This window comes from Talpa europaea (assembly GCF_964194135.1).
Source record: "Talpa europaea genome assembly, chromosome: 4".
Classification (NCBI taxonomy): Eukaryota; Metazoa; Chordata; class Mammalia; order Eulipotyphla; family Talpidae; genus Talpa; species Talpa europaea.
Window position 1 is genome coordinate 109,771,164 of NC_140070.1, and position 26,146 is coordinate 109,797,309.

General features: G+C 36.3%; 1 protein-coding gene across 2 annotated transcripts in view; it reads left to right on the forward strand.

Moving 5' to 3' along the window:
• Window positions 1-26,146, forward strand: part of FGF12 (fibroblast growth factor 12) — a gene marked incomplete at both ends in the record, with an annotated part of 330,544 nt that overhangs the window by 91,424 nt on the left and 212,974 nt on the right. The window lies entirely within an intron of this gene.

The window sequence follows — 26,146 nt, forward strand, 5'->3', positions numbered from 1 at the left end:
TCCCTAAACTCTACTGGTTCATCTTTGATGTTTTTCTGTTTGCAAAGGGAAATTGGCTACCATGAGTTTCAGAGTGATTATTCCCAGCTCAAGCCAGGTCAGTGTCCCAGCTTGAGAGAATGAAAGCAGTACTGCTGAGATCTGTGCTTCACCAGACTATCAGTCCTCTGGATGGACCAGCAGGGTCATTTACACTCTGTAGATCCTCTATCCTTACTGTGGATAATTTGAAGGAAATACTGTCTAGAAAGAAAGTCTACTTTGTGATCAGTGGGTTGAGATTGTTGATTTTGCAACCCTGGCTGTTATCTTTCTGGGTTCCAGGAATGAGGTGTGTGGGTTAGAGTCATTGGGTGAGGAAAACGTGGGAATTCTGGATAAGGAAGCTCAGAATTAGTTTAGAAATTTGAGATTAAGCCTTACAAAGAAGTCATATCATCTCATTTTTCCATTGGGTTTTTGTGACTTTGTTCACTCTGTAATGTTCTAATTTTCTTATTCTGTGATGTTCAGGAAAAACTAAATTCAGGAATAATAAAAAAATAATTATGATCCCAAGGCAGGAGTCACTAAAGTCTCTGTTATCTTACATGTTATTAGCATAACTTGTGCATTTCATAAAGTGAAGATTTATGCAGAAACTATAGTTATTTAATAAAACAGTAAATAATTCATTTTAGGGGAAAATAGAAATGTCATGTATTATTGTACAGAGATCATTTGGAGGCCATCTCCTCTCAGGACTTGTGTGGTCTACAGGAAACATCAAGGCTCTGAATTAAACGTGACTCTTAATCCCCAGTCTCTGAAATGTCTTCTTGTGCTGCAGTTGGTTAAATTATATGATTCTGTGACTAGATACTACTCAGGTCCTCAATTAAAAGCAAGGCAATACAAATAACAGGAAGAATATATTTGTGAATGGATAAGATAAACCCACCTGATCTTTGTTGAAGCTGATTTGGAGATAGGGAAAGCTTGGAGTGAGTGCATTGCTTCCTGCGGGCCTTTCCTTAGCACCTCATTAGAAAACAGATTTTATTGTTTTCTTCAGTGTTCATTTAATCTACTCTGCTTTTTCATCTATTTTGTATATATACCTCTTTGCAGAAAGGATCCTGATGGGTAACTTCCCTTAGCGAAAGTGTCAAAGTAACAATCTGGCAGGACATGACAGGACTTGTTAAGACATGCCCAGTGCAAGGGCAACACCTGTATATCTGTACACTGTGGACTTGAGTTTGTTCTGATGCTCAGCTTAAAAGAATAAAAGTGTGGGGTATTGAAAAGCTTTTAGGAAGATGATAGCATGCTATTATCATTACTAACAAAGCCAAATAATTAATCGGTTGATTTGCTGTCAGCAACCATGATTCACATAGCATGGGATGAGCCTATTTATAGAGAGATAGCACCTTCCACATCTCAATTCCAGAGAGGATTCTTTAGCTGGATTGGGAGGAAGTTGCAAAACATCAAAAAGAAAAAACTATTTGAGAGAATCTGTTTTATAAGCGCTTTGATGTTATGTTCGCTTAATATTTGAGTTACTCTTAAAAATCACTGGCCCTTCTTTGGTGTAATCCTTGTGAACTACAAGCTGGATCACACTTGGTGAAGTGGTGACATAATTCCTTGTACTGATAAAGAATTACCACCACCAAGACACATTCCCCCATTGACCAGACTTTTCAGTGGAGTGAGGCTGAGACAGTAAAGCTAAGCCAAGTATTGGATGGGAAGAAGGTCACGGTTATATTCTGATTTCAGGGCTGACACATTGAGTGTCTCTCAATTTCTTGTGTTAGCTCACCAAGTGCCGAGGTGTATAATGTTGAAACTTTATAAACACAATGGGAATATAGAAATTACAGGGTAATGGACTCAGGTTTCAAAAACCCTGATATTTCAGAGTGAAAATGTAAGAACTAGTAAGGCAAGACCTCGCATCCTGCCAGTCCAGGGCTGTGATGCAAATCAGATGCTTTTTGAACCTCATCCCTGGAGCACAGTGTCATGGCTTACCCTGGGATTGTGCAGTGAAATCTTTACTTGGGTGAGAAATCCTAGAACTAGAGCAAGTGGGTGATTCATGCAAGCTTGCACAGCTCGACTGTGGCAAAACTGGGACCAGCACTAGACTCAACGGATTTTTCATGCCTGTGCTTGTCACAACAGAACACTGGAAAGAGTAGAATGAAGAACGGGGTATTTTGTCAAAGGATAGAAATGATTTCTTTATTTATAGCATTTGATATTGGTATTATTATTCTTAATATTTTATAACTAGAATAGGAGTAAATGAATGGAGGTAACTGGTTGAAGGAGGTTAGTAGAGGCTGAGTCAAGCAATTGGAGTTCTAAAATTACTGATTTATAGCAAGCATACGTTATAGGAATAAATCCAATAGTGAGGACATAGAGACAGCACAGGAATAGTTGGTCCCTTAGGGGTTATATAGCTCTGGATATGAAATACTGGAGATGTTGAACTGATAAGTTGACTGAGGTCATTGAACCATAAGAAAACCTTGAGAATATTTCTGTTGGAGTACCTTCTCATGAGGAAAGGAGCATTCTTAGTGGCATTATTTGAGTTATTAGGTGTGAAATACCTGCATGAGCCAGGCCTTCTAGAGTATTTGCTTAAATATTGATGTCACTTAATTTGCTATAGCTAAGCTGTTTGTATATACATGTGCATTACATGGCTTCTTTATTTCCAACATTTGTTTTAGTCTGAATAGAAATACCTGTATCAATGATTGACTCCAAAATAATTTATGTTTTGACTCAGAAGTTACTGCAGGTAATGGATATCATTCCTGATCAAGAAAGGAAAGGTGTTAATAGAATCTTTGGATGTTGAGGTAGCTGTGAACCTTGGAAGTCATATCGTAACTCTCACTTTTCAAATAAGAGCCTCTCTGGAAACTGCAGATTAATTAGATAAGTCAAAATCTATGTACTTCAAGTTATTTTGCGTCATTATTTTTCTGTATAATTTAATTCCTTCCAACAAACCAGAAAATTTAAAAAAATCAGCAATTAAACATAATTTCTCTTCTAAAAGATATTAGTTTTCATAACTTAAGTATTTGGTTTTACATGCCCCTCTCTTTTTCAAAATGATGTAGTATATTTACACTGACTGGATAAAATAAACCAGTGAAGTGATTTTAATTTTATATACTATTGTTGCTTTTCATTTGTCTTTTTTTTTTCAGAGTACTATTTCTGCTGTTATAAATTGTGGTTATTAAGAACATTTTAGTATTTTTCCACCTCATTTTGGTAGATGGATAGTATTTAATAACACATGCATTCAACATTTTACTATTAAGCATACCCTTTTAGGTAGATGAAGAAAACATCACAGAAAATACAAACTTCAAGAAGATAATGGTCAAAAAAAGGGAAAATGTTTAATCATGTGGTTTTTGGATTATTAATTAGAATGATAAATTGAAATAATTTTGATTAATATATTGATCAAGAACAGATAGATCCATATGCTAGGTATATTATACCTTTATAGTAATTACTTTTTTTGTATTTTTTCTTCTAAAAATTTGGCTCATGTCTACAAATCAGCCTAATTAAATGATATTTGGTGTGATGTCTGTGAAACAAAAAAAAAAAAGTTTTTTTTCTTCAGAAACTCACCCTAGGGTTTAAACTAATATTTTATACCTGTGATTTTTTTTTAGTTCCATTTCTCTACAGCAGTGCATTCTCATCAACAAATTATGTTTCCATTGTAAGAACATTTTATAATAGCAGATACTGTGATCTCTTGATTTTTTTTTCCCATCCCACAGAGATCTCATCAAGTCATAACTCAGGATTAAGTCTTTAACGTTTTAATGAAGTTGGTATTCATGAACAGAACAAGAAAAATTAATTCCAGGGAACGAGGCAGTCTCTGTAGTAGAGGAATATTTTGGAAGAGCTTTAGAAACTAAAGCTTTGTTTCATAAAATTACATTTAAAAGGAAATACTGGACTTACTGGTAATATGGCGTCCCATTGCTTTAATTTTCACAGAGAGCACATTTATGTGTGAATTTCACAGGATAGATTTGGTTTGGGAAATTTGTTAGTAGGGATGCATTCTTTTTCTTGTCTCTTTTCCTTGAATGCTTCATTATAATTTATGTCTTCCATCTAGAGTTAGTATAGGTTTTGTGAGGACTGTCCAAAACATACTTGCTAGGTCTAGGGGACCCGTTGATATGCTCCATTTTGGAAACAGTTTATAGGTACACTAGTACCTATTGAACTAGTGAACCCCACTTGCCCAAAGAAAGATGCAGCACATCTAAAAGTCTCTGATTCTAAGGTCACCTACTAGGCATAGTTACAAAGTGTCTATAAACTAATCACCTACAAGAGTAAATTTTAATAATAATGCGTAAATCGACTATGTGATGACAGGATTTGCGGAATTTCTTCACAACTTTGCCCTGTACTCTGTGCTCGCTGACATAGTTAATTCCATCTTAGAAATTAAAAAAAAAAAACAAAAAAAAAACTAAGCTTCACGGTAGCAGAGACACCTGATCAGGTTCCTCGAGTCAGAAAATGGCTTTGTAGTCACATGCACCAGCACCCACACTGTGGGTAGCCTGTGTTTATCTTCCACCATGTTGAGCTAAGAAGGCTGAATCTAAATAACTCAGTTTGATTTGAAACTGGGAAACTCTTGTGGGGGGAGGAGGAGGATTGCTTCACGAAAATGTGAAGTCTGATGACACGCTTAGCTTTTCTCTGTGTGGGAGGAGAGCCAAGTGGGAAGGCTGCTGGAGATCTTCAGGTCAGCACCAAGAGGCCTGTGGTTATGCGGTTCTGTGTAATGCCAGGGTTCCGGCTGGGATGTCCCTTTGTGTGTGTCAGGAGCCTCAGCCAGGAGCCTCAGTGACATCAAGGGATGCCACCTGGGGCACCTAAGAGCAGGCTGGGAGCTGTGTGTCCCAGGGGACAGACTTCCTTGACTGTAAACATAAACAACTGCTTCAGATGTTTTCAAATTTCAAGAGGTTGATACCAATATAAGGAGAGTCCTATATGATTTAATCTTTCTTTCTTTTTTTTTTTTAAAGTTGCTGTTTAAGTGACAGTGTAACGGAGCCATTAAGTACATGGACTTTGTGGGATGTGGATTTAAATTCTGAATATATTATTTGTAAGAACATTAGGCAAGTTTCTTCTTAATATCTTTAAGTCTCAGTTTGCTGATTTGTAAAGTGAAACTATTATTAAGATGGTGGAACCAGAGAAACATTTGCTGACTAAAGCAAGTTGAGTTCTGAAGGATGAGGCAAACAAAGAGGGAAAGATGAGGCAGGCAAAGAGGAAGAAAAGAACAAATTGCAAAGACTGAGGTAAAAGGGGGAACATTGCTTTTAAAGAAACTGACATGACAGTGGAGTAATGAGAGCAAGGGGAAGGGGGAACAGGAGACATTAGGAAACTTGACAAAGTCTGAGTTGTGCCTTGGAAATCCTTGGCGTGATTCTGTATTTTAATCTAGTATCTAAAGAAGAATCAAAGTAGGGAATGATAGAATGTGACTTGCATTTTCAAATGGGCATCTTGACTTTGGAGTAGATAATGGATTGCGAGAGTGCCAGAATGGAAGTAAAGGAAGTTAGGACATTAGTCTGGGTCAGTAATTCTCAAAATGTGCAGAGGCCTTGGGAACTCCTTGCACACTTTTAGTGGGTCCACAGATCAAAACTATTTTCATAATAATACTATTTGCCCTTTTCACTCATTTTGTCACAAGTATCCTTTGGAGTTTTGCAGAGACTATGTGATATGTTTGCAATCATCTGAAAAGCTATTATAATTTCCTCTCTTTTTAGCCACATACCTGTATGAGGCCAGGTTATCTTTATATACTTCAAACACAACAGCATGTCACAAGAGATTAATATAGAAGCAGGCTTGGGACTCTAGCTGATTTCTGTTAGGCCAGGCATTAAAAAGATTTGGAAACACATAAACTACTTTTTCACTCATCTTTTTGTTTGTTTTGGAAAATATAGTTATGTTTCATGCTATTTATGTTAATATATAATGGGCATTTTGTAACGTTTAACAAAATTTTGAAAACTTATTGCAATTTCTAGACATAGTAAACATTAAAAGATATAAGCCACACAAACAAAAGTTTTTGTGGGCCACTCAGTGATTTACAAAAATGTTAAAGGATTCTAAGGCCAAAAAGTTTGAGAAATGCTAGTTTAGGTTATAGATAATGTTGACATGAAATATTATGGCCATGGCCATGGATGTGAAACAAGTAGATGGAGGCAGAATGAGCAGAACTTGATAATAGGTAGACATGAGTCAAGAGGTGTGCCTTGACGGTTCCTGGCTGAACAATCCAATAGTGAGGGGCACTTGTGCTGAGATGGAGGCAAGCTAGGGAAGATGAAGTGTTGATACAGAGCATATCATTTAATTCTCAAATTACAGTGCACTGTAGAATGCTAAGGTAGCGGTAATATTTATTGTTTAATAGTTTCATTATATGAAGATGGGTATAAATTTATATCCCTATCTGTATAAGGCTATCTGCTTTATTCATAAACTCTTAAGGAAATATTTTAGAATTCTCATCTTTCCCTGTTGATCTAGAACCTCTATCTATAACGGGCAATTCTGAAAGCAAATATGTTTTAGGCTGAGAAAAATATTTAGGAAGATAGAAAAACCTTGATAATTTCTCTAGACTTATAAAATGGAAGCAAAATATTTGCTGTTTCACAGGATTTCAAAGACATTTGACCTGGTTCAATCCTGAATGTGCCCTGAATATAGATCTAAGATGTGTGGCACCTGGGTGAATTTCATGTGTTAGTTTGCATCAAGTTCATTGGTCTTTGCATAACTGAGTAATTGTGAAAAGACAACCTTGGTAAAGTCCTACTTGTTTGTCTGCCTATCATTAGTCATTTGATTTCTTGTGATATTTACACATGCCCAATCTCCCTGACTTCATCTTAATTCTATTACGCCTCTTAATTGGATTTTAAGTGTATATGATCTTTTAGAAATGACTTTTCAGGGGTCAATAGAGAGGGCTCCAATACCTAAGACCAAATTTGGTTCCATCTAGTGAAAGAATGACATGGGACAAATAGGATCTGCACATCAAATCACAAAATATTAGAGTTTAGAGATTATACAGGCCGTGGTTCTCAGCCCTAGCTGCAAAATGAAAACAACTGGGACTTTTAAAAATGTGAAAATGCCACATACCCAGAAAATCCAATTTATGATGTCTACTCTGGGCCCCATCTATCCGTCATCTGTTTTTTTGTTAGTTTGTTTTTAACCCCTTAGATGATTCTAATGTGATGCCAGAAATGAGAACCACCAACCTGTTCCAATCCAAAGATTTCATACTTTGTGGCCCTGAAAAAATAATTATATTATTCATTAATGCCTTTAGAAATATGTTTATGATACTTAGAAACAGCATCATCAATTTTAATTATATAGATGATCCTTTCTTTGGCTTACTGTTGAATTTTTCAAGTGTTCAATGGCATCTAAAACCTTATCTGCATTATACGTTTGCCTGCCTCGTCTTCCTGACTATAATGTGCGTTTCAAAGGACAGGACGGATTCTTAACACTTAGCATTCTGCCTGTGTCACTGCAGTTCTTCAGTCAACTTTAAATACATGAGTAAATGATACATTGACTCATCGAATCTTATCTATAAGTAGAGATATTCTTAAATCAGTATCTCGAGTTCTCACATAGGGATGATGAGGTAGAGCAAACCTGAGGCTTCTCAAGTTCACGAGACTAACAAAAAGAAGTTTCTGTGTTTAAACTCAGGTTTGTTTTCCCTAGTCTTGCTTTTTTCTTTTCACTCTGCCACCCCTGGAAATGGGCCTCAGTTTCTTCCCTTGAAAAACAAAGGTGGTATATTAAAGGATAGTGTAATGGCAGGACAGGACACTGAGCAGGTTATCTATGATCCAAGCAGACGAGGTAAGAAGAGTCCTGGAGCCCTCAGTGGCTTTTCAGGCTTTTATTGGGATTTTACTGGGTACACAGCAGGCAGGGGTGCTCGGGGCTGGGAGACTGGCAGGCCTCTCATCCCCCAGCAAGTCTTCACTCTTTCTGGGCTCTCCAGTGTTCTCTGGTGGTCTCTGCTTCTCTTTCGCTCTTGTTCTCTCTCAAGGGCGTCCCCATGATGCTGCCCTAATAAGCCCAGCCTTAGCCCAGGTGGATCCCATCTACATATGCCCACACCCTACTCCAGGTGCCCGCAATCAGACATGCATTCAGTACCACAAGGATCCATCATCAATCCTAATCACAGGAGGGCAGAAAAGCCTGATACTTTTTCACTTACCCTACAGATAGCTAAGGGCTCTTTTAGCTTGAACAGCCATTGGAGAGCTCACTTTCCCCCAGGAGAAATTTCCGTGGCTGGCCACATTGACCACTTTGAATACCCATCATTCCCTGGTTCTGACTTAGACAGGAAGTGTAAAAACCTGTTTTCCTAATGTGTTAATTTGGATGTTCCTAACTGCACCCCATGTTTTAATTACCTACACCGTGCTCACATCTCTTTGTTTAAAATATCAATCTTTATTTCTTTCGACCCCAATTTAGGTCAGAATCTGTCCATTCAATAGGAATTAAATCCAGTGCACTGTAGTGTTTCAGACTTTTTTTTTTTTTTAACTAAGGTCAAAAAGGGGATTGAAATGAAGTGTGAAAGATTCAGGAGGAAAAAAATGTGAACTGATACGAGTTATTATAAAAAGAAAAAAAAATTAAACATCCATCAGAGACATTCTTTTAAACTGCTCAGTACTCATGTTTATTTATAAAATTACATCCTAAAAATGTTTCAAATAAATCATTTTAAACAGAAGTTGGTGTTATATACTTTCACCTGCTCTAAGACTTCTTTTCTGGAGCCAAGGAGAGATGAAATAGAGGATTTCTGGAAAGCCCCTTCTTCTTAGCAGCATGAAACAAAAATACCCATTCTGAGTTTTGCTATGGGTGACTTGAATTCAAAAGATGACCCAGATCACCTTCCTTGTGCCCTAGAATCAGATAATACTCCTCACATAATTAAGAACCAGGGGCAAAATTTAAATAATTACCAAAATTAGTTGCCTTGTTATAATACATGTCAGATTCTGTTTTTAGACAAATAGCTCTAGATATACTGTCCACATAATATCCATACAATATGTGATAGTATGTCAAAGAGAAGACTTTCAGAAACTATAGACACCCTGATTCACCTAGAGAGGGTTAACCAGCAGGAAAAGTTGGTCAGTGAGTAATTAATAAAAAAAGATTAGGGCCTCCCTGGTGGTGCAGGAAGTTGAGCACCGCGCTGTGAAGCTATCCGCAGCCTTTGCTTTGCTGGTTCGATCCCGGCCGGCCTGCAAAAATCCCAAATGGCATGACAGACCTCTCCTGTCTTGCCCACTGCTCCCCTCAGCAGTGTATTTCAGTCTGCCTGTTCTGTTCCCCACTCTGTCTCTGGTGACCCTCCCGTGCATCTGGCCTGTACCCCGGTTCTTGTATAAATAAATAAATCTTTAAAAAAAATTAAAAATGATTATAAACAAGTAGAATCTCAGATTTAAGAAAACCCAATTTCTCACTATGAGAGAGTGAGAGAGTTGCATTGTTGTTTTGCTTTAATGCTTGAAATCAGGTTTATGTTAGGTTTTTGTAACCAGAGAGACTAGCCCTGAGGTAAAGGGTAAGTGGCACATGAGGTGGTGGCCCGAAAGCTTAGAATTCTAGGGAAGGAAATCCTCTTCATGTGGGATATCCCTCCGAGAGACTGGAGATTTACTTAACCTTCAGAACTGAAGAAAGAGGTCTCTAATAAGTCCTGAGACCATTATCCTCCAAAGATGGGGAAAATAGTTGGCAGCTTCTTGGTTGGGCCGCCTCCATATTCTGCTGCTCTGGTTTCTCTACCACTCTCTCTCTACCTACAGACCCTGAGAAAAGCAGTGCCCTAAAGAAGCTCACTTTGAAATCTTACTTTATGTCATTTTTTCCACAACTCTTCTTCAGGGTGTTCCTGAGCAGCATTTCTGGTTTACTACCTGACCTAAGTTATCTGACTCTTGGCGCTTTCATTGAAAAACAACCCTGTCTGTTCTTTCTCATGCCAAGCAGCCAATTTGGTCTGATGCTGTTTTGCACTGAGCTGACACACCTGCAAGGGGGAGAGGGGATAGCATACTCCATGCACCTGTGTTCATTATTTGAATCCTGACAATTGCCTGAAGACTTGATTAAAGACTTTTGTTGGAATTGGCATTTTAAGGCTTTGTCTTATGCCATTACATATTCGAACTTGAGGATGAATGTCTGTGACTTTAGCCTTGGGAGTCCCCTCCTAGTGGAGTATCGGACTTAAAGTCTTGGTGGGCTTAAATTGGAAATCATCAAACCTCATTAGGAGCACCCACTTTACAGAAGAGGTTGCTGAGACTCTCAGGTGAGGTTAGTTATATCATCCAACTGTGGAAGGCCAAGTTAGGGCTGGAACTCAGGCATCTGCCACTGCCTGACCATCTCCCCAAAGTTGTTGCCCGTGGGATGGTGCCTACTGCTGGTAACAAGATCTACCTGATCTTTGTCTTGTGTCATTTTCATGTGGGTAGTTGCTTTCAAATATCTAGAGTAAATTTTTATTGCCAGACACCTATTGAATATATGCTTGTCATGTGCTTGGGAACAGGATACAGTAATAATGAGGAAGTCCCAGTTCTTTTCCTGTAGGGAAGTATATAATTAAGATTTATAAATGCTGGCCAGATTTGTATTACTGTGTTCCAAGTTGTAGTTTTGCTGTGTTCTTTTTGAATGTCTACATTCCAAGAAAAATAGCAATTCATTAATTAAAAAAATTAGCCACAATCTATCTTTTAAAAATGCAGTGTGGGTTCAAGGGCTGACTCGGGAACATGCTGTTTTATTTATACATATCATCAAATGAATAGGTTGCACAGTCAAGGTCAGTTCTCACCCCTCCTCACATAGTCCCATAGTGCACCCAACCTTGTGGACAGTCCTAGTACATTTACTGCATCTATCCAGGTCTGTTCCTTTAGTTTATAGTTGTTGTTTTGTATTTTTTTTTTCTCATAAGGGATGCCATTTACCTCTATGCCTACTTTTTACTTATCCAGACATGGTTCCTCATTTATCCACCCTACCGATTGTTTTTGTGCCCATTTTTGGAAGCTCAGCTCACTTCCCATCTCTTTCCCAGATCCTCTTAGATACTCCTAGGTAGAATGAATCATGCCCGCTTTAGGCTGCATTGGATTTTGTGTCTGTGATTGTGGTACAGTCTGTTTTGTCATGTAGTTACAGTGTAAGTATCCATCTCTGCACTTAGAGTGTGAGTTCCTGTAGGAAAAGGAGCCTGTCATTGCAATGCTTTCTCCATAGTAGGTGGTCAGAAGAACACATCAAGATGAAATGCATTTCACTGGTGACAAACGGGCTTATGGCACACCAGTTAATTACTACTCAGGTTCCACATTTCACAAATGTGCAAATGCTGAGCAAGAAAAGGAATTTATATTTCAGACTAATATTAATTTCCTTTCATTTGACATTAAGATATACAAATATTAATCCATTTTCATTTGATATATAGCTAGTAGATAAAAACTTAGAATCTCATTCCTTACCTTCCTTCCTAACACAACTCTCAATTGCTACCCCTGCTTCACTCAGTGTATACTTTTTTCTTTCTCAGCAGAATAAGCTACTGAAAAGGGTCAGTCTTAATGGGAATGCAAAAGGAGGGAGTTTCTTTATATTAATTTATATCTCTGCCCCAGAAACCAAGGGGAAGTGGGTGGTACTGCTAATTTGGAAAAGGATCATTTTCTCTTTTGACTGGCTTTAGTTTCTTAATATTGAATTAATGAGGAATAACCTTTGCCGTTGATTTCAAATTCAATCATGTCTGGTCCTTACATTTGCAATTGAGACCAACAAGTCATTTTAGTGTTAAATACCCTTGAGGGAACATATTCACTCTAGTTTTACTTTCCTTCCTGGAGCTCCAAGTGATGGGGGAATACGATATTGATTTGGGCTAATGAAAAAGATTCTCTCTGTCAATTCTTTATTACCTCGTTGGCTTTTCTTTCGTCTTCTCTTATTCTTAAAGCTATTGATAGGAGCATTAAGTAACTCTTCCATGTATGCTGCAATTCTCTGTAGTAATTCTTTTGCTTGGGTGGATGCCCAGCTTCTTTCCTTAGGAAGCTATGAGTAAAAGAAGACTCCGATACAGTCTGAGGTAACATAGTGTCATCAAAATGAACTGGACTTTGACCTTGGGACAGTCCTTTTTCTTTTCAGCTAAATTTCCTCATTTTCAGAGCAAAGTGGTTATATTTGATGGTTCTTGAGATTCTTTTCTGTTTAATCATTCTTGATGTATACTTCCAGTTTTAATTCTTTAGCCAACAAGTGGTAGGATTTCAGTATATTTGTATGTTATCAGATATAAGAAAATAGTATAATATAATGTTGGGTAGAAAATTCTAAAAGATTTGACATAGATATTAAATGGAACATATTTAGTTGATCTTTTTTATATTATTCGTTTGTTCTTAGATCCATTATGTTAGCTGACTACAACTGAACTGTATTTCTAAATTTTGGTTGTATTTAGCTTTTAGCATTTCTTTGGATATTCAAGATAGACTAATCTGTAAGTTTAGATTTTAGCATGAAGGGATTTATTAAGATTGTGGAACCAGATTTTGTTTTAATGGAAAATACATTTATTCATTTATTAATGCAGCCTCATTGAGAACATAACAATACAAAATAGATAAGAAAACGAACTGTGATGTTGAGTGAAAGTTTAAGACTTATTTCTGAGAAAGATAATACATGAAATGTCATGTATTATAGTATTAAATTAAATTATAGTATTAAATTCATTATAGTATTAAATTAATGAAAATGTGTTAAGTAGAGGATGCCATAGGAATTGGAATGATGGTAGAGAAGAAAGTCATGTCTTAATTATCAAGCTTATAGATTTCCCAGACCTTGTATATGTTATATCTTTTTTGACATGTTTTCCACAAAAATTTCACCAAAAAAGGAAGGAAGAAACCACCATTTATATAATGTCAGACTTAACAGTCATCACATATACATAATAATGGACAGTTGGTGAAATTTAATTGAGCTCATTACTGGTAAAGTTATAAGATTTAGAAAGGAAAGACATATTGTTGCCTAAAATGAGAGTGAGAATTTCTGTGAGTTAGCATTGTATCACTAATATCTGTTCTCATAAGTATTATCGGTATTTGGCCTTTTTCTTTAGTTCTTTCCCCTTATTTATCTGTGCAGTATGGTTATAATATACATAGGGGAATTTCAGTTTTATTTTATTTTATTTTTTTAAAGTTTTTTTTTTTTTTTATACAAGCACTAGGTACAGTCAGAAGTGCGGGAGGGTGAGAGAATTCACCAGAGCCAGAGCGGGAAGCAGAGCAGGCAGAAGGACCGAAGTACACTGCTGAGGGGAGCAGCGGGCAGCAGGAGAGGTCTGCGGGCCATGTGGGACCCTCCTCCGGTGGCCGGGGAGCAGCCGGGGATCGAACTGGCGCTGCAGAGGCTGCCGGCAGCTTCGCAACCCAGCGCTCAACTGCTGCGCCACCGGGGAGGCCCAAATTTCAGTTTTAATCTTTTGAACATTGATCATGTTATTTCACTGTAAAAAGTTTGTCCTGCTCACTCATGAAGTATAGCACAAAATCAATTTTAATCCTTCCTGAAAAGGACTTTTATTGTTTTGAAGAAAATGACTTAAGAATCATTAAAGGCTGTCTCACAGTGTTAACTGAATATGAGGAATCTCTAGAGAAACAATTTGGAGGGTTCTTATAGGATTGTATCTATCTAAATGTGAATTGACAGTGAAAATAGGATTCTCTAAAGTCATTGGTGACTAACTTACTGTTTGATTAGTGCACAGGGCTAATGAAGTTATCTTTTTGAGGTTAGTTCTTATGTTGAATATGGTAATTGATCTATTTAATGTTGAAAGACAAAGTCTAATGTAATGCTTAACACAAAAATGTCATAGAAAATATATTTGCTGAATAAATAATTTCACCAAATGTCATCAGCCTAACTAAACCAGTAAAGGTAGTTAATTTATTTGTAATTATAAGAATAAATACCAATAATTTCTCCTGGTCAATAGCAAGAATGGGGTCACTCAGTGAGGCTCAAAGGGCATTGAATTAAAATTAAAATTTTACTATTTAACATTATAATGATAGACTCTCAGGGTTATAGGAAACTACAAAAATCATCTAACTTGTTTGATATTTGAATACCATTTGGTATTTGAATACCATTATTCATTTATTTACATTTTCACACAATTACTTGGCACATATCTTCTGTCTTTATACTCTTAGTTAGCACTGTGCTGTGGAACAATAGAAATAAAAAGATGCAGGTCTCTCTCTTAAGGAGATTATAAATTAGTGGAAGGTACAAAGCACCAGGAATTTTATGTGTAGTCCAGCTTTTTACTTGAACAGTTGAAGTCAAGACCTTACTATCTCCAGTGGCTCACCATTTTATATATTATTAACTGATTGTTAAGTGATTTCTTTTTTCAATGTCGCTCTAAAAGCTGTCTCCTGGATGCTTCTTAATTCTAGTCTTTTGAATTGAAAAACAGAAAAAAGCTCTAATCCTATGTATATAATCCTCTCTCTCTCTCTCTCTCTATATATATATATATATATATATATATATATATATACACACACACATGCACACACTTAGGGATGAATACATATACATATAAATATGTTGTATATATAGCTTTTTAGATTAGTACATCTCAAGCTAACATGCATTTGAAATCTATGGAGAATCTTGTTAAATGTAGTGTCTAGAGTGGTGAGGTGTTTGTTGACTGTCCTGATTACCTGCCACTGAACAAGTTCTAGTTTCCACTATCGTCGTAAGCATTGCTTAGTATCAAACATGATAATCCCAGTGTTGTCTGAAAATCCCAGAATAAATAACCTTAGTAATTAACCTGATAGAGAGGGTTACTTTATTCCTGCAATATTTTGTTAACTGTTCTTGCAACTGCTGTTTATAATAAACCTTAGGAAAAGGATTTTATAATTTCACAGTGGGAATTTTCTTATATATTTTTTAAGATTTATTTTTTATTTATGCAATAGCTGGGATACAGGCCAGAGGTGTGGGAGGGTTAGAGGATTCACCAGAGACAGAGTGGGGAGCAGAACAGGCAGACAGACCGAAAGCACTTCTGAGGGGAGCAGCAGGCAAGAAAAGAGAGAGGTCTGCCGCACCATGTGGGACTCTCCCTGGCAGACCCGGAATCGAACCTGCACTGCAGAGGGTGTGGACAGCTTCACAGTACTGCACTCAACCCGCTGAGCCATGAGGGAGGCCCCTCTGTAGAAACTCTTACCATAATCCTGCTAGCACTTTATTCAAATTGTTTCTTAATTTTTGTTCTTTGGAAAAACTTTGAACTTTTTGGCAACTCCCTGAAAGCAGTCATTCATGTGAATATTAGGGTTTGGTGTTTGCTAAATGATTACCTTTAATAGAGGTATTTCTGTTATTCTCTTTGTTGTGTTTGTTTTTCTCCTTTGCTATGATTTTTCCTTGGGAGAAGCTCATTTTCATTGACTTCTCTGGTCTTGTAGTTCTGACGCCCATATTGTTATCTGTATTCTATTTAGATTTCCAACTACAAGCTAGATTACCTCCATGTGTTTCCACTGGTAGCATAAATATAACCTGCCTCATCTTGAATTTATAATTGTCCTCCAGATCTCAGCCTGCTTTGTATCTTGAGTTTCCCATCTCAGCGAATGGCACAACTTATGATACACAAATGGGCACTTAGCAAATACTGGTATCTTTCTGACCCCGACCTCCATGTCACTCTTTTGGGACTCCCACTTATTTTTGACTCATTTCTTCTTTATCCTCATGTCCAGTCGTGTACCTCATTGATTTAATCTCTGCAGTTTTCTCCCTTTATTCATCAGGCACTAACTGAGGACTTTCTGGGAATTATAAAACATAGTAAGGTGAATTAGGTCCAGTCACTAACATAAATAGACAAGTTTTGTTCCATATTATTTATCTCTTTTTCATCTGTCTTGTCACTGGCATGATTTAGGGCTTGTTACAATCTGGAATATTGTTAATGCTCCCACCTAATATCTCAACCTCCTTTTTCTTGAATTCTTGATTGTTCTTCATACAGAATTTAAAAAAAAAAAAAAAGATTGTGTTTCTTCTCCATACATATCTATGGAAAATTTCCCAGTTGCTTTCAAAAGCATCTTTAAATGGTCTAAACATGACTATGATTTCCTGAGATCTGTTTTGTGTGTCTCTTTATCCTCTTTAGCGCATTTATCCACAGCCCCCGTGCTCTGAGTGTGGCATTTGAGCCAGGCCAGGGAGGATGAGAAGGATTTCAATAGGAGTAAATGTGGGCGGTAAGCACAGGAACAAATGAATAGAGATGGGAGACAGTATGGCTGCATGTCAGCAGTTACCGAGAGTCAAAAATACATGGCCCAAAAAGGCTTTCTCCCACTCCTTGGTTTTGATAGTTTCCACGTGGTTTGCAAACATTCAAATGTCCTGTGAAAGGCAAGCTCACAGACATCTGAATGTTTTCTTCATAAACCAAGGGAATTAAGGCAGGATTATGAGTCAGCCTACCACGGAGCTCTTACCTGATACACCTGGATTACCGCAGTGCCTTACTTGGTTTAAATTTGAGAAACTTAGAATATGATATTTAACTAGAAGTAATTCTTTTTGCCTGCGTAGTATGGATGATGTTTCCAGTCAGACACATAGTTTACTTATTCATTTGTTCCTTGGGTTGAATTTTCTGCTATCAGCTTGTCTAATTGTAGCTTGTGCCTCATACTCCTGGTTTATAACCTCTCATCAGAAAGAAAGGTGCATGTTGATAGGTGACTCTTAGACTTAATACACTTACAAGAGAATGACTATTTTTAACCCTTCGTATCAAGTAAAATTTTAAATTGACTTAAGTAGAATCAAAGTAAAGTGGAATTGATCTAAAGTTTTGTGGGTTTTTTTTTTTTTTTGCTTCCTTCCACTTTATGAAATCAATTCAACACTAAGCACTAGGAATACTCAGTTTCCTTTTTAAAATCTAGTATTAAAAAAAAGGATGTGCTCACTTTGAAGAGATAACATTAAAATATATGTAAACAGCTCCCTATCATCCCCTTGAGAAACTGTTCAGACCAGATGGTCTTGGATCCCAGGGGGAACTATGGAATAGATATTGTTAAATTAAGTCTTTTAACATTATGAGATTGTCTTCGTTTCTTTTTTTTTTCTTGGTTGTCTCTGTTTCTTTTTTTATTTCTTTTTTTAACATCCGTATAAGGAAATAAGTAAGAAGTTTTGATACTAGCTTATATTTTGTAAGATAGTTTTTGCTCAAGTTTTCTCTTTCATGTTTCATTAAATAATTGAATATTTTTTAAATGTGTTTCCCAAAATTGACTATTTATGCATAATATTTCATAATTGTACAACATATAGAAAGCTGTTTTAAAAATGTAAAATGTCTGAAAATTAAAATTATACCTTTAATTAAAAAGTGTTATTTAAAAATTTTTAGTTTTCCTTCAGTATTCTCTTTATATCCAACTCTTATTCCAAATATCACTAAGTGAAAGTGAGAAATTATATATTTGTAAGTCACATATTTCCCTTAATTGACTGTAGTCTTTCTTAAGGCATGGGTTCTATATGTAATGCTCACAGAAGCTAGTATAGTACTGGCACATCATTATTTTTTAGCAGACAAGGCAAGTAACTAATATACTTCAATTTCTCTAACTTCACACATTTAAACAAAATGCAGTATAAATCCTGATGCTGTTCACTATAGCATTTCATTTCTTGTAGTTAAGATCCCATTACATTGATTTGGACTGTCTTTGTCTTTGCTTATTTTCATTGACACATTTTATGTACTTTTAATTACATAAAATAATTAAGAATAGCTACAAACTTTAAAGGCATGCCATTTCTGTTTTGTTACTCTGCTTATTGAAAATAACTTCTGACTTATTAGAAAAATGAAGTAAAACATAAAATAAAATCTAATTTTAGAAATGTATCAAAGTTTATCCAAGCAGATCTTGGCTTTATAAATTAGATTATTATATTTTTAAGGATTTATTTTATTTATGAATGCAAGAGCTGGGGTATAGGCCAGAGGTGTGTGTGTGTGGGGTGGGGTGGGGTTGAGACAGTTCACCAGAGACCAGGTGGATTGACTGAAATACACTGCTGAGAGAAGCAGCAGGTGAGACAGGAGAGGTCTGCTGTGCCATGTGGGTCAGCTCCCTGGCTGGGGATGGAACTTGTGCTCCAGTGACTGTGGATAACTTCATAGTGCTGAGGCTTAACCCCTTGCGTCATCAAGGAGGCCCAGCTTATTAATTATTAATTTTAATAATTTTCCTTCTTCAAACCTGGAAAAAAATGACATTCCTGGATGTCTAATCATCTAACATAATAGTAAGGTAGACTTTTAGTTCAGGTGAGCCTTAAAATTCTAAGCTTCTCAGTAACTCCAGGTAGGCTTCCACTTGTCACATCTATTCTATGAAATCACAAAAAGGGCAACGATGAGTTGTCATTTGACTTCTTCTTGTGTGATACCATCATAAATATTCACCAGCTCCTCTGTAGGGCTTTCCCACATGCATGTGTGCCAGAGCACCTTCTGATTCAGGAATAATAATGGTATCTGATTATGATCGTAGGGTTTGCAGTGTGCTGTCCTCATCCTATGTGTGAGACTATATTCTTTCTCAAATACAATACAGCTCCCTTCTAGTAATTGTGCTTGTTCATATACATATCATTGTTACTCACAGTATTCTCTGATGTCATGTAAGTTAGGCTACTACAACCATCTGCAGTATTTAGAGATAAGGGAACAGCAGACAAGTTAGGTCAACCTTATGGAGACAATGAAGTATATAAAGTCACTAACACTTTGCCAAGTGCTCAGTACATTTTATTTCTTGTTTGGCCTCAGCTTATGATTCTAATGCTTTTGACTCTTTTCATTATATGAGGTTTGTCTTTCTCAGTAGTCTCTAATTGGGTAGATCAAAAATAGTTTTCTTTCTAACCTTAACCAGTTGGTCATTTTCAATTTTCGTTCTTTACATGTTTATTTCTGTTCATGCGTTGCTGTCTGTGTAGAAGGAAAAAGAGAAACAAACACACACATACAAACACACACATACATATAACCGCTCTAATATTAATCATATCAGAATCTCTTTAACTTTAGCACTTATTTTATTCTGAATATTAGTAGATGATCAGACTTTACATCTACAATATACTCAAGAAATGAGAGAGGTAATTTTTGATGAGATTTGAGTGTTGTTTTGGAGGGCAAGGTGTATAAACATTGCATCCTTAAGTCATAAACCAGTCAGAACTTATAATAGATGAAATCTGTGTAGGGAAAACATAAAAAAAATGAGAAAGGACTCAAAAGTAATTTCAATAAACCATATTTAAGATGTGTTCCTAAAATAGGCTGAATCTAGAGCACAGGAAAGTGTGTGTACCTATGGAGTATATATCTACCTACTGCTAAAGGTAAATATCTGAGTAAATGGACATCAAGAATATACAAAGCTGTGAAATCCTCATGTAACAGTATATATTTAAGTCAGTTTGGAACCATAGAGTCAGCACTGGAGAGATAGAAATCATGTTTGTGTTTATACATTGTCACTAACTAGTTATAAGTTGTATACCCCATATCGCAAGCTTACCATGTAGTAATAATTTGGCTGAGTAACATTTATTTTACCTTTCTGAGCCCCAGTTACCTAACTATTAAAATAATTTATTAATGACTTTTTAAAGTCTTTGATAGGGGGCCTTTGTCCTAGATTCCACTGTGGCTTTTTTCCAGGCTTGTCTGTCTCTATGGGGCAAAGGGTTGATGGTCACCTGGAACCTGCAATTCCTCATTCTTTATCACAATCTAGGTGCCTGGGCCCTAGAATTCTCTACACAAGAGCAATGAGGCCCCTTGCAGGACTGTTTGGTCTCTTCCTAGCATCTTTATACCCTAGAGCAAATTGCTTTGAAGGAGGTAGACCTAAAGGTCTACCTGAGCTGAGGGGCAAGTTGTCCAGTGGTGCCCTCTTTGGCAAAAAAGACAGGATTAACAGGCTTCTAGGCTTTTAGGAAGGTGTAGCTTTCAATTAGCAAACCCAAGTGTATGTTATTAAGCATATAACTTTTTTTCTTTTGTCCTGGGCCATAAAGATATTATGGATGTGTTGCAATATTGCCTTAAAAGTATGTTTCATGAAACAATATGATATATCTATGCTAAATTGTTATTTAAATTACCAAAAATACTATATAAATTTAGCATTTGTTATTATGTCAGAATATAAAAATATGTGGTAATATTAGCCTGATGGAAGTTAGCTGTTAACAGTTTGTACAATCCCAGTACATAGTACTCAGGACATTGTAGGAACTCACTGCCACCAAAATGTTGAAATTCATTGAACACAACAAGCCTTTTCATCACTGTCTTTGCATGTAAAATCTATTTCTTCTCTCTTCTTTCCTGAATCTCTCTATCCATCAGCACCTATCTTTCTCTTTCTGTTTTTCTTTCTTTCATCTGTCTGTCTATCTTCATCATGATCATGATCATTTTCTATCAATCTATTGCTGCTCTGTTCAGATGAAGACAAACATAGACAGTAAGTGACTTACTAAGCATGAGAACGAGAGTATTGGAAATCAAGTCAAGTTCTCCCAACCCTTAAAGCTGTCCTCTGCTCTTCTAGCCTGCCTTAGGGACATGTAGGTAACTGGCCTTCTATCTGGGCAGATGGTGTTCTGAAAGGCAGGCCTGGCGCTTGGCAGTGAGAAACCTGGGTGACTCAGTGATAAAGCTGGGTAGCTACTCAGTAGATATTCAGTGTAGTTTACTGTGTTTCTTTTTTAATTTTTTCAAAATTCTTACATACGTACTGGAAATCTCCAGTGATTAACTTAACACTGCTAGTCAATCTCTCCTTTTGAAATTCTGTTTATGCCCAACTTTCTGATTTCTCTGTATTCTCTTTCATAAGTTTATGTTCTTTTATTCCATCTTTAGAGATTCTCAAGTATCAGTTCTGGGTCCTAAATACTCACAATATATTTTCATGGCTTTACTTCCCTGAAGTCAGCCACACTGAGATCCTCAATAAAGACCTCTCTTTTGAGAAACATATGCAACCTATATATCCAACTTATACTTGGTGCCTCAAAATGAAAATATCCCAAGCTGAATTTGTAGATTTACTCCCAAACCTGTTCCTCTTCTCAAAATAGTGGTACTAATATCATCTTGTTTAAATCAGAAACTGTGGAATCATCCCTTTACATGTTAAGATAGGTCTGATCACAAAGGTTTATCTGGGTTAAAAACGGGCGAGGAAGACCAGCTGGACTTGTTTTAAGATTGCGTGTTCATCCTCTGATTTATTACCACACCTTCATGTGATCATACAAAGGGTACACCCAAGAGAAAAAATTCAAGTTGACAAGCGTGCTCCCTGCTGCCTCCCTAGTACCTCACACTCAGTGGTCAGTGTAGCTCAGAAGGGAAAGGCATGCTCATTAGGTCAGAGAAGTATAAACTCTGGGTTTTGTCTTTCATGCCATGCTGGGAAGAATATCCTATTTTGGGGGAAATACGTCAGTTAAGGATCTACTCTATTTTCTTTTAAGAAAATTCTGGCTGTGCCATGGATTCATACTTCCACTTTCTATTTTTACTGCCCTCCCACGCATCTCCTTCTTTGCCCACACACAATTAATAACTAAGTCAAGACAATTCTATATTCTAAACTATTTTCTGTCACTAGAACATTCTTTAATCCAAGTTTGTCATCTTGTCATCAATCTCCTGTTGCTATTTCCTGACTTGTCTTCTTATCTGTCCTTTTATGAATCTTCTTTCTTGCAAACTCTATTGAGCTTTTTAGATATGGGTTAGATTATATCACCCTCTTGCTTAGAACTTTTCAATGTCTTTTCATTATTCCTTGTAAATGTTAAAAGTTTGAAACATAGGAATTCTTCCCATAGTATAATTTTCATAATGCAAATTTTGTAATTACATATTGGATTGATACAGTTGGGAATAAGGTGATATAAATTATATAATTATGAACTCTTCTTGTTACATAATTATAATTTATATTGGCTGATTACTTACTCTAGGTTAGTAACAGCAAAGAAGGGAAAATATATTGCTTGGGAAAGCCAGCTGCTTTTTTGTACCAACTTTGTACTTTTTTTTTTTATAGTAATGAACTTTGTTATTGCTACAGGCAATACATAGAAGACCACACTAATAATTGGTACAAAAAAGATTTGTACAATGATGTGTAGGCTTTTATAGCTACTTAGTTGAAGTTCTACACCATTGCTAGAGATGCAAAGGGCTGGCCAGCTTGGGTAGAGATGGACTGCTGTATCAGTGGTTGGATTTGGGCAAATTGCAACAAAAATTGTTAATTTAGATTGCTCCTTCTGTGTATCCACATGGCTTCTGTTTTTTCAGTTCAGAGTTTACTAATGACTATCGCTTTCATATTGATTCTTCTGCCTGGTCTATAACATTCTGAATGCTCTGGTTTCTTCCATAGTCTTAGTTTCTAAATTGCAACGACAATTTTAATAGTTCAGACTCATCCAAGTTCTTTTTGTCCTTCAACTTCTTTCCTTATACTGTTCCCCTTTTGTGGAATGTTATTACTTTTCATTTCCCATGGTTTCTGTCCCATCTGCTCTATCTAGCTAATTCTGTTTTATTCATTAGCACCCATCTTTAATGTTCTGTCTTGATAGAAGCCATTTTTACTTCTGTCTTACCCCTTTAGACAGTATTACAGAACTACCTTAAACTGCATGATTTATAAACAGCAGATCTTTTTGTCTGAATGGATGAAGGCTGGGGAATCTGACGTCATGGTGTTGACAGATTCTTACTGATGACCATCTTCTTACACTGAACTCACATGGTGGAAGGGGTGAGGGATCTCTCTAGAACCTCTTTTACAAGGAAACTAATCCCATTTATGAGAACTCTGTTTCTCATAATCTAGTCACCTCCTGAAGATCCCACTTTCTAATACCATCACTCTGGAGGTTTGAATTTCAGCATATGAATTTTGGGAGGACATAAGCATTTAGCCCCACAGCAATTCCTAGAGACTAGATAAGATCTATTCTCCATAGTGGCCAGGACTCCTTCAGAGCCCTTCACATATTATACTTAATTATACAGTTATTTAACTAAGTTATCTTCTTCCCACTAGAAGGTCAACTTCACAAGGTCACTCACCATGACTGTCTCGTTCAATTTGTGTTTCTTGGCATAGTTCCTTGGGCAGTGTGTTGGAGGAAGGAAGGATCAATGTCAGGATTAAAGGAAAGAAAGCTGGTAGGCAAGAAGGAAGGCAGCATGCTTAGGATGTACATTTTGCCCTGCATCTCCTTTGATATGTGTTTTTCAGGATATATGTGATCTTTTGTGACCTCTACCTTGTTATTCCAAGAATTCATATTATGGGTCACTGGGATTGTTATTGCTTTATGTAGCAGGTATTTAGTTTCTGTGTGAAGAAATATCTCTATGAAGATGTGTAACCATCTGTACCTGTGCTCTCCTATATGGTACCCACTAGCTAATGTAGTTTTTGAGCACTTGAAAATCACTAGTTCAAATTGAGATGTATTGTAATTGTAAGATACATATCAGATGGGAAGATTTAGCATAAGGGAAAAGAATGCCAACTATCTTGTTTTATTGATTATGTATTTTGGATATCGTTAAATGAAATTGTTATCCAAATAATCTCAATCATTTATTTTCCTTCTTAAATGTGTTTGACTCCTATGTGACTTGCATTATATTGACTTTGGGTAGCACCATTGTAGAACATGGCGTTCTTTCCCTGGGTCCCAAACCCTGAGGGAGAGGGAAGTCAGTTCTGAAATGATGTAATTGCCTCCAATTATGTTGTGCTATGACATCAAAGTGGTTCTACTGTAGTAGACTAGACAGATAGGTTTTCCCCAGGTTATTTTTACAACTTCACTGTCACAGATAGAATTTCTGGAGAGAAACACCATTTTTGAAATAACATCATTGTTGCCCTCTCATAAATGTTCTATAGTTGAGATTACTTTTCTTTTATGGATTTCTGGCCTGATAGCTACTATCTCTATCTCCTCTGCTAGATTCTGGAATTTGGTTTAGGGTGATTTCACTTAAGCAAATGAAAGTTAATAAAGTTTCAGGCTTTGAAATAGCCTGAGAGTTTTCATGATGTGAAAAAGAATGAAGTTCAACCATAAATTATCTCGCAAACAATATTAAGTGCCAGAACTCTGAATTCCAAGAATATGCCAGTCCATTAAGCAAACATATGACATATGCTTTGCCTAAAGGTTTATCTGCAGCACAGTCAATTGTAATTCTTAATAATGAGACAAGAAACGGAAGCTTGGGCACCTGGAACTGAAACTACACATCACCCACTTAATTATTAGTGGATATTAATTATTATTGTTGAAAGTTGGAACTGATTTAGTGTTCTTACAGATTTCTGGCACAGCCCTTAATTTAAATCTTGTTATTAGTTTCTAGTTACTTCCCCTGCCCCAAGTACTGAGCTGTGAAAAGTCTCTGATGTCTACCACTGTGGTGTTTAAATCTGTTCAAATCCTGGTATTCCATGGTGCCCAATAACTAAAACATAATAAAATATTCATCAAAAGTACCACTAGTATTATCTTAAAACCGTAGAAAAAAAAGATATAAAAAAGATCTTTAGGACCCAACTCCTTTAATCTTACATGAGAAATTAGAGGATTCCAGTAACTTGCCAAAGTGGCAGAGGTAAGACTAGAACTTAAATTTTCCTCTAGTGTTATTTCTAATAACGCCTGATGGTCGTGTATTGGTGCCAAGTGTAGTGACTAGAAATATGTGTGTGTGTCTATATCTCTCTCTATAAAACATGTATATATATATATTCATATAGTTAAAATGAATAACCAAGGCAGAATCCATAGTGTGTAAAATTTAAGAAAAATTCACAATTATTTTTTGAGTGTGTGTCTGTGTGTGTGAGAGAGAGAGAAAGAGAGAGAGAGGTGTGATACATGGGAAATAAACACTTTGAAAACTTCATTGCTTTGTTGAACTAAGCTAAAAGACATTCCCCTCAAAGACCTAAAGCTTTTTTAGTATCCTTCATGTTCTTAAACTTCTTCCTTTATCATTGTGGATATTCCTTTGTATGTTGCAGATATCAGCAACAAATGGGCATCTTTGACATTTTGCCTAGGTTATCCCTAGAATATATGTTTTAATTGGATCATTGGAATTACATAGATCATTAGAATTACATAGATTTGTATCTCTGATTCTGTGGAGTTTGGGAAAGAAGATTAATGAATCAATAGCAAAGAACAAGTAAATGTTATTTACTTAAATGAAAAATGTAAAACTTTGCTAGTCAGAGAATGTTCTTTGAAGGTATTGAATTGGATCCCCAGAAATTAAATCCCTGCTCTATTGCTTATGGAAATTTTCAATTTAAGTTGAATGAAATTATGTTTATCAATAATCTGGAATTTATCTATTTAGCTTCCAACTGCAGAAATTGTTACTATTCTTATCTTTGCATTTTAAAAATAGCCATTTTAGTAAGTATGAGAGTCAGATTTTGATAAATCTATTATATCATAAAAGTAATTTTTTTTGCACTGGGGCTTCATTTCCTTAATTGTACAATAAAATATAATAAAGCTTAGCTTTCCCAACTGATGTTTTGCAATATGTATTTGTTTATATATATTATTATCCTTAAAGCAATCAAATAAATTATTTGAAATTTGGTTTTCCTTGAAGATTTAAAGTTTGGGAATATTTAACTAACGACTT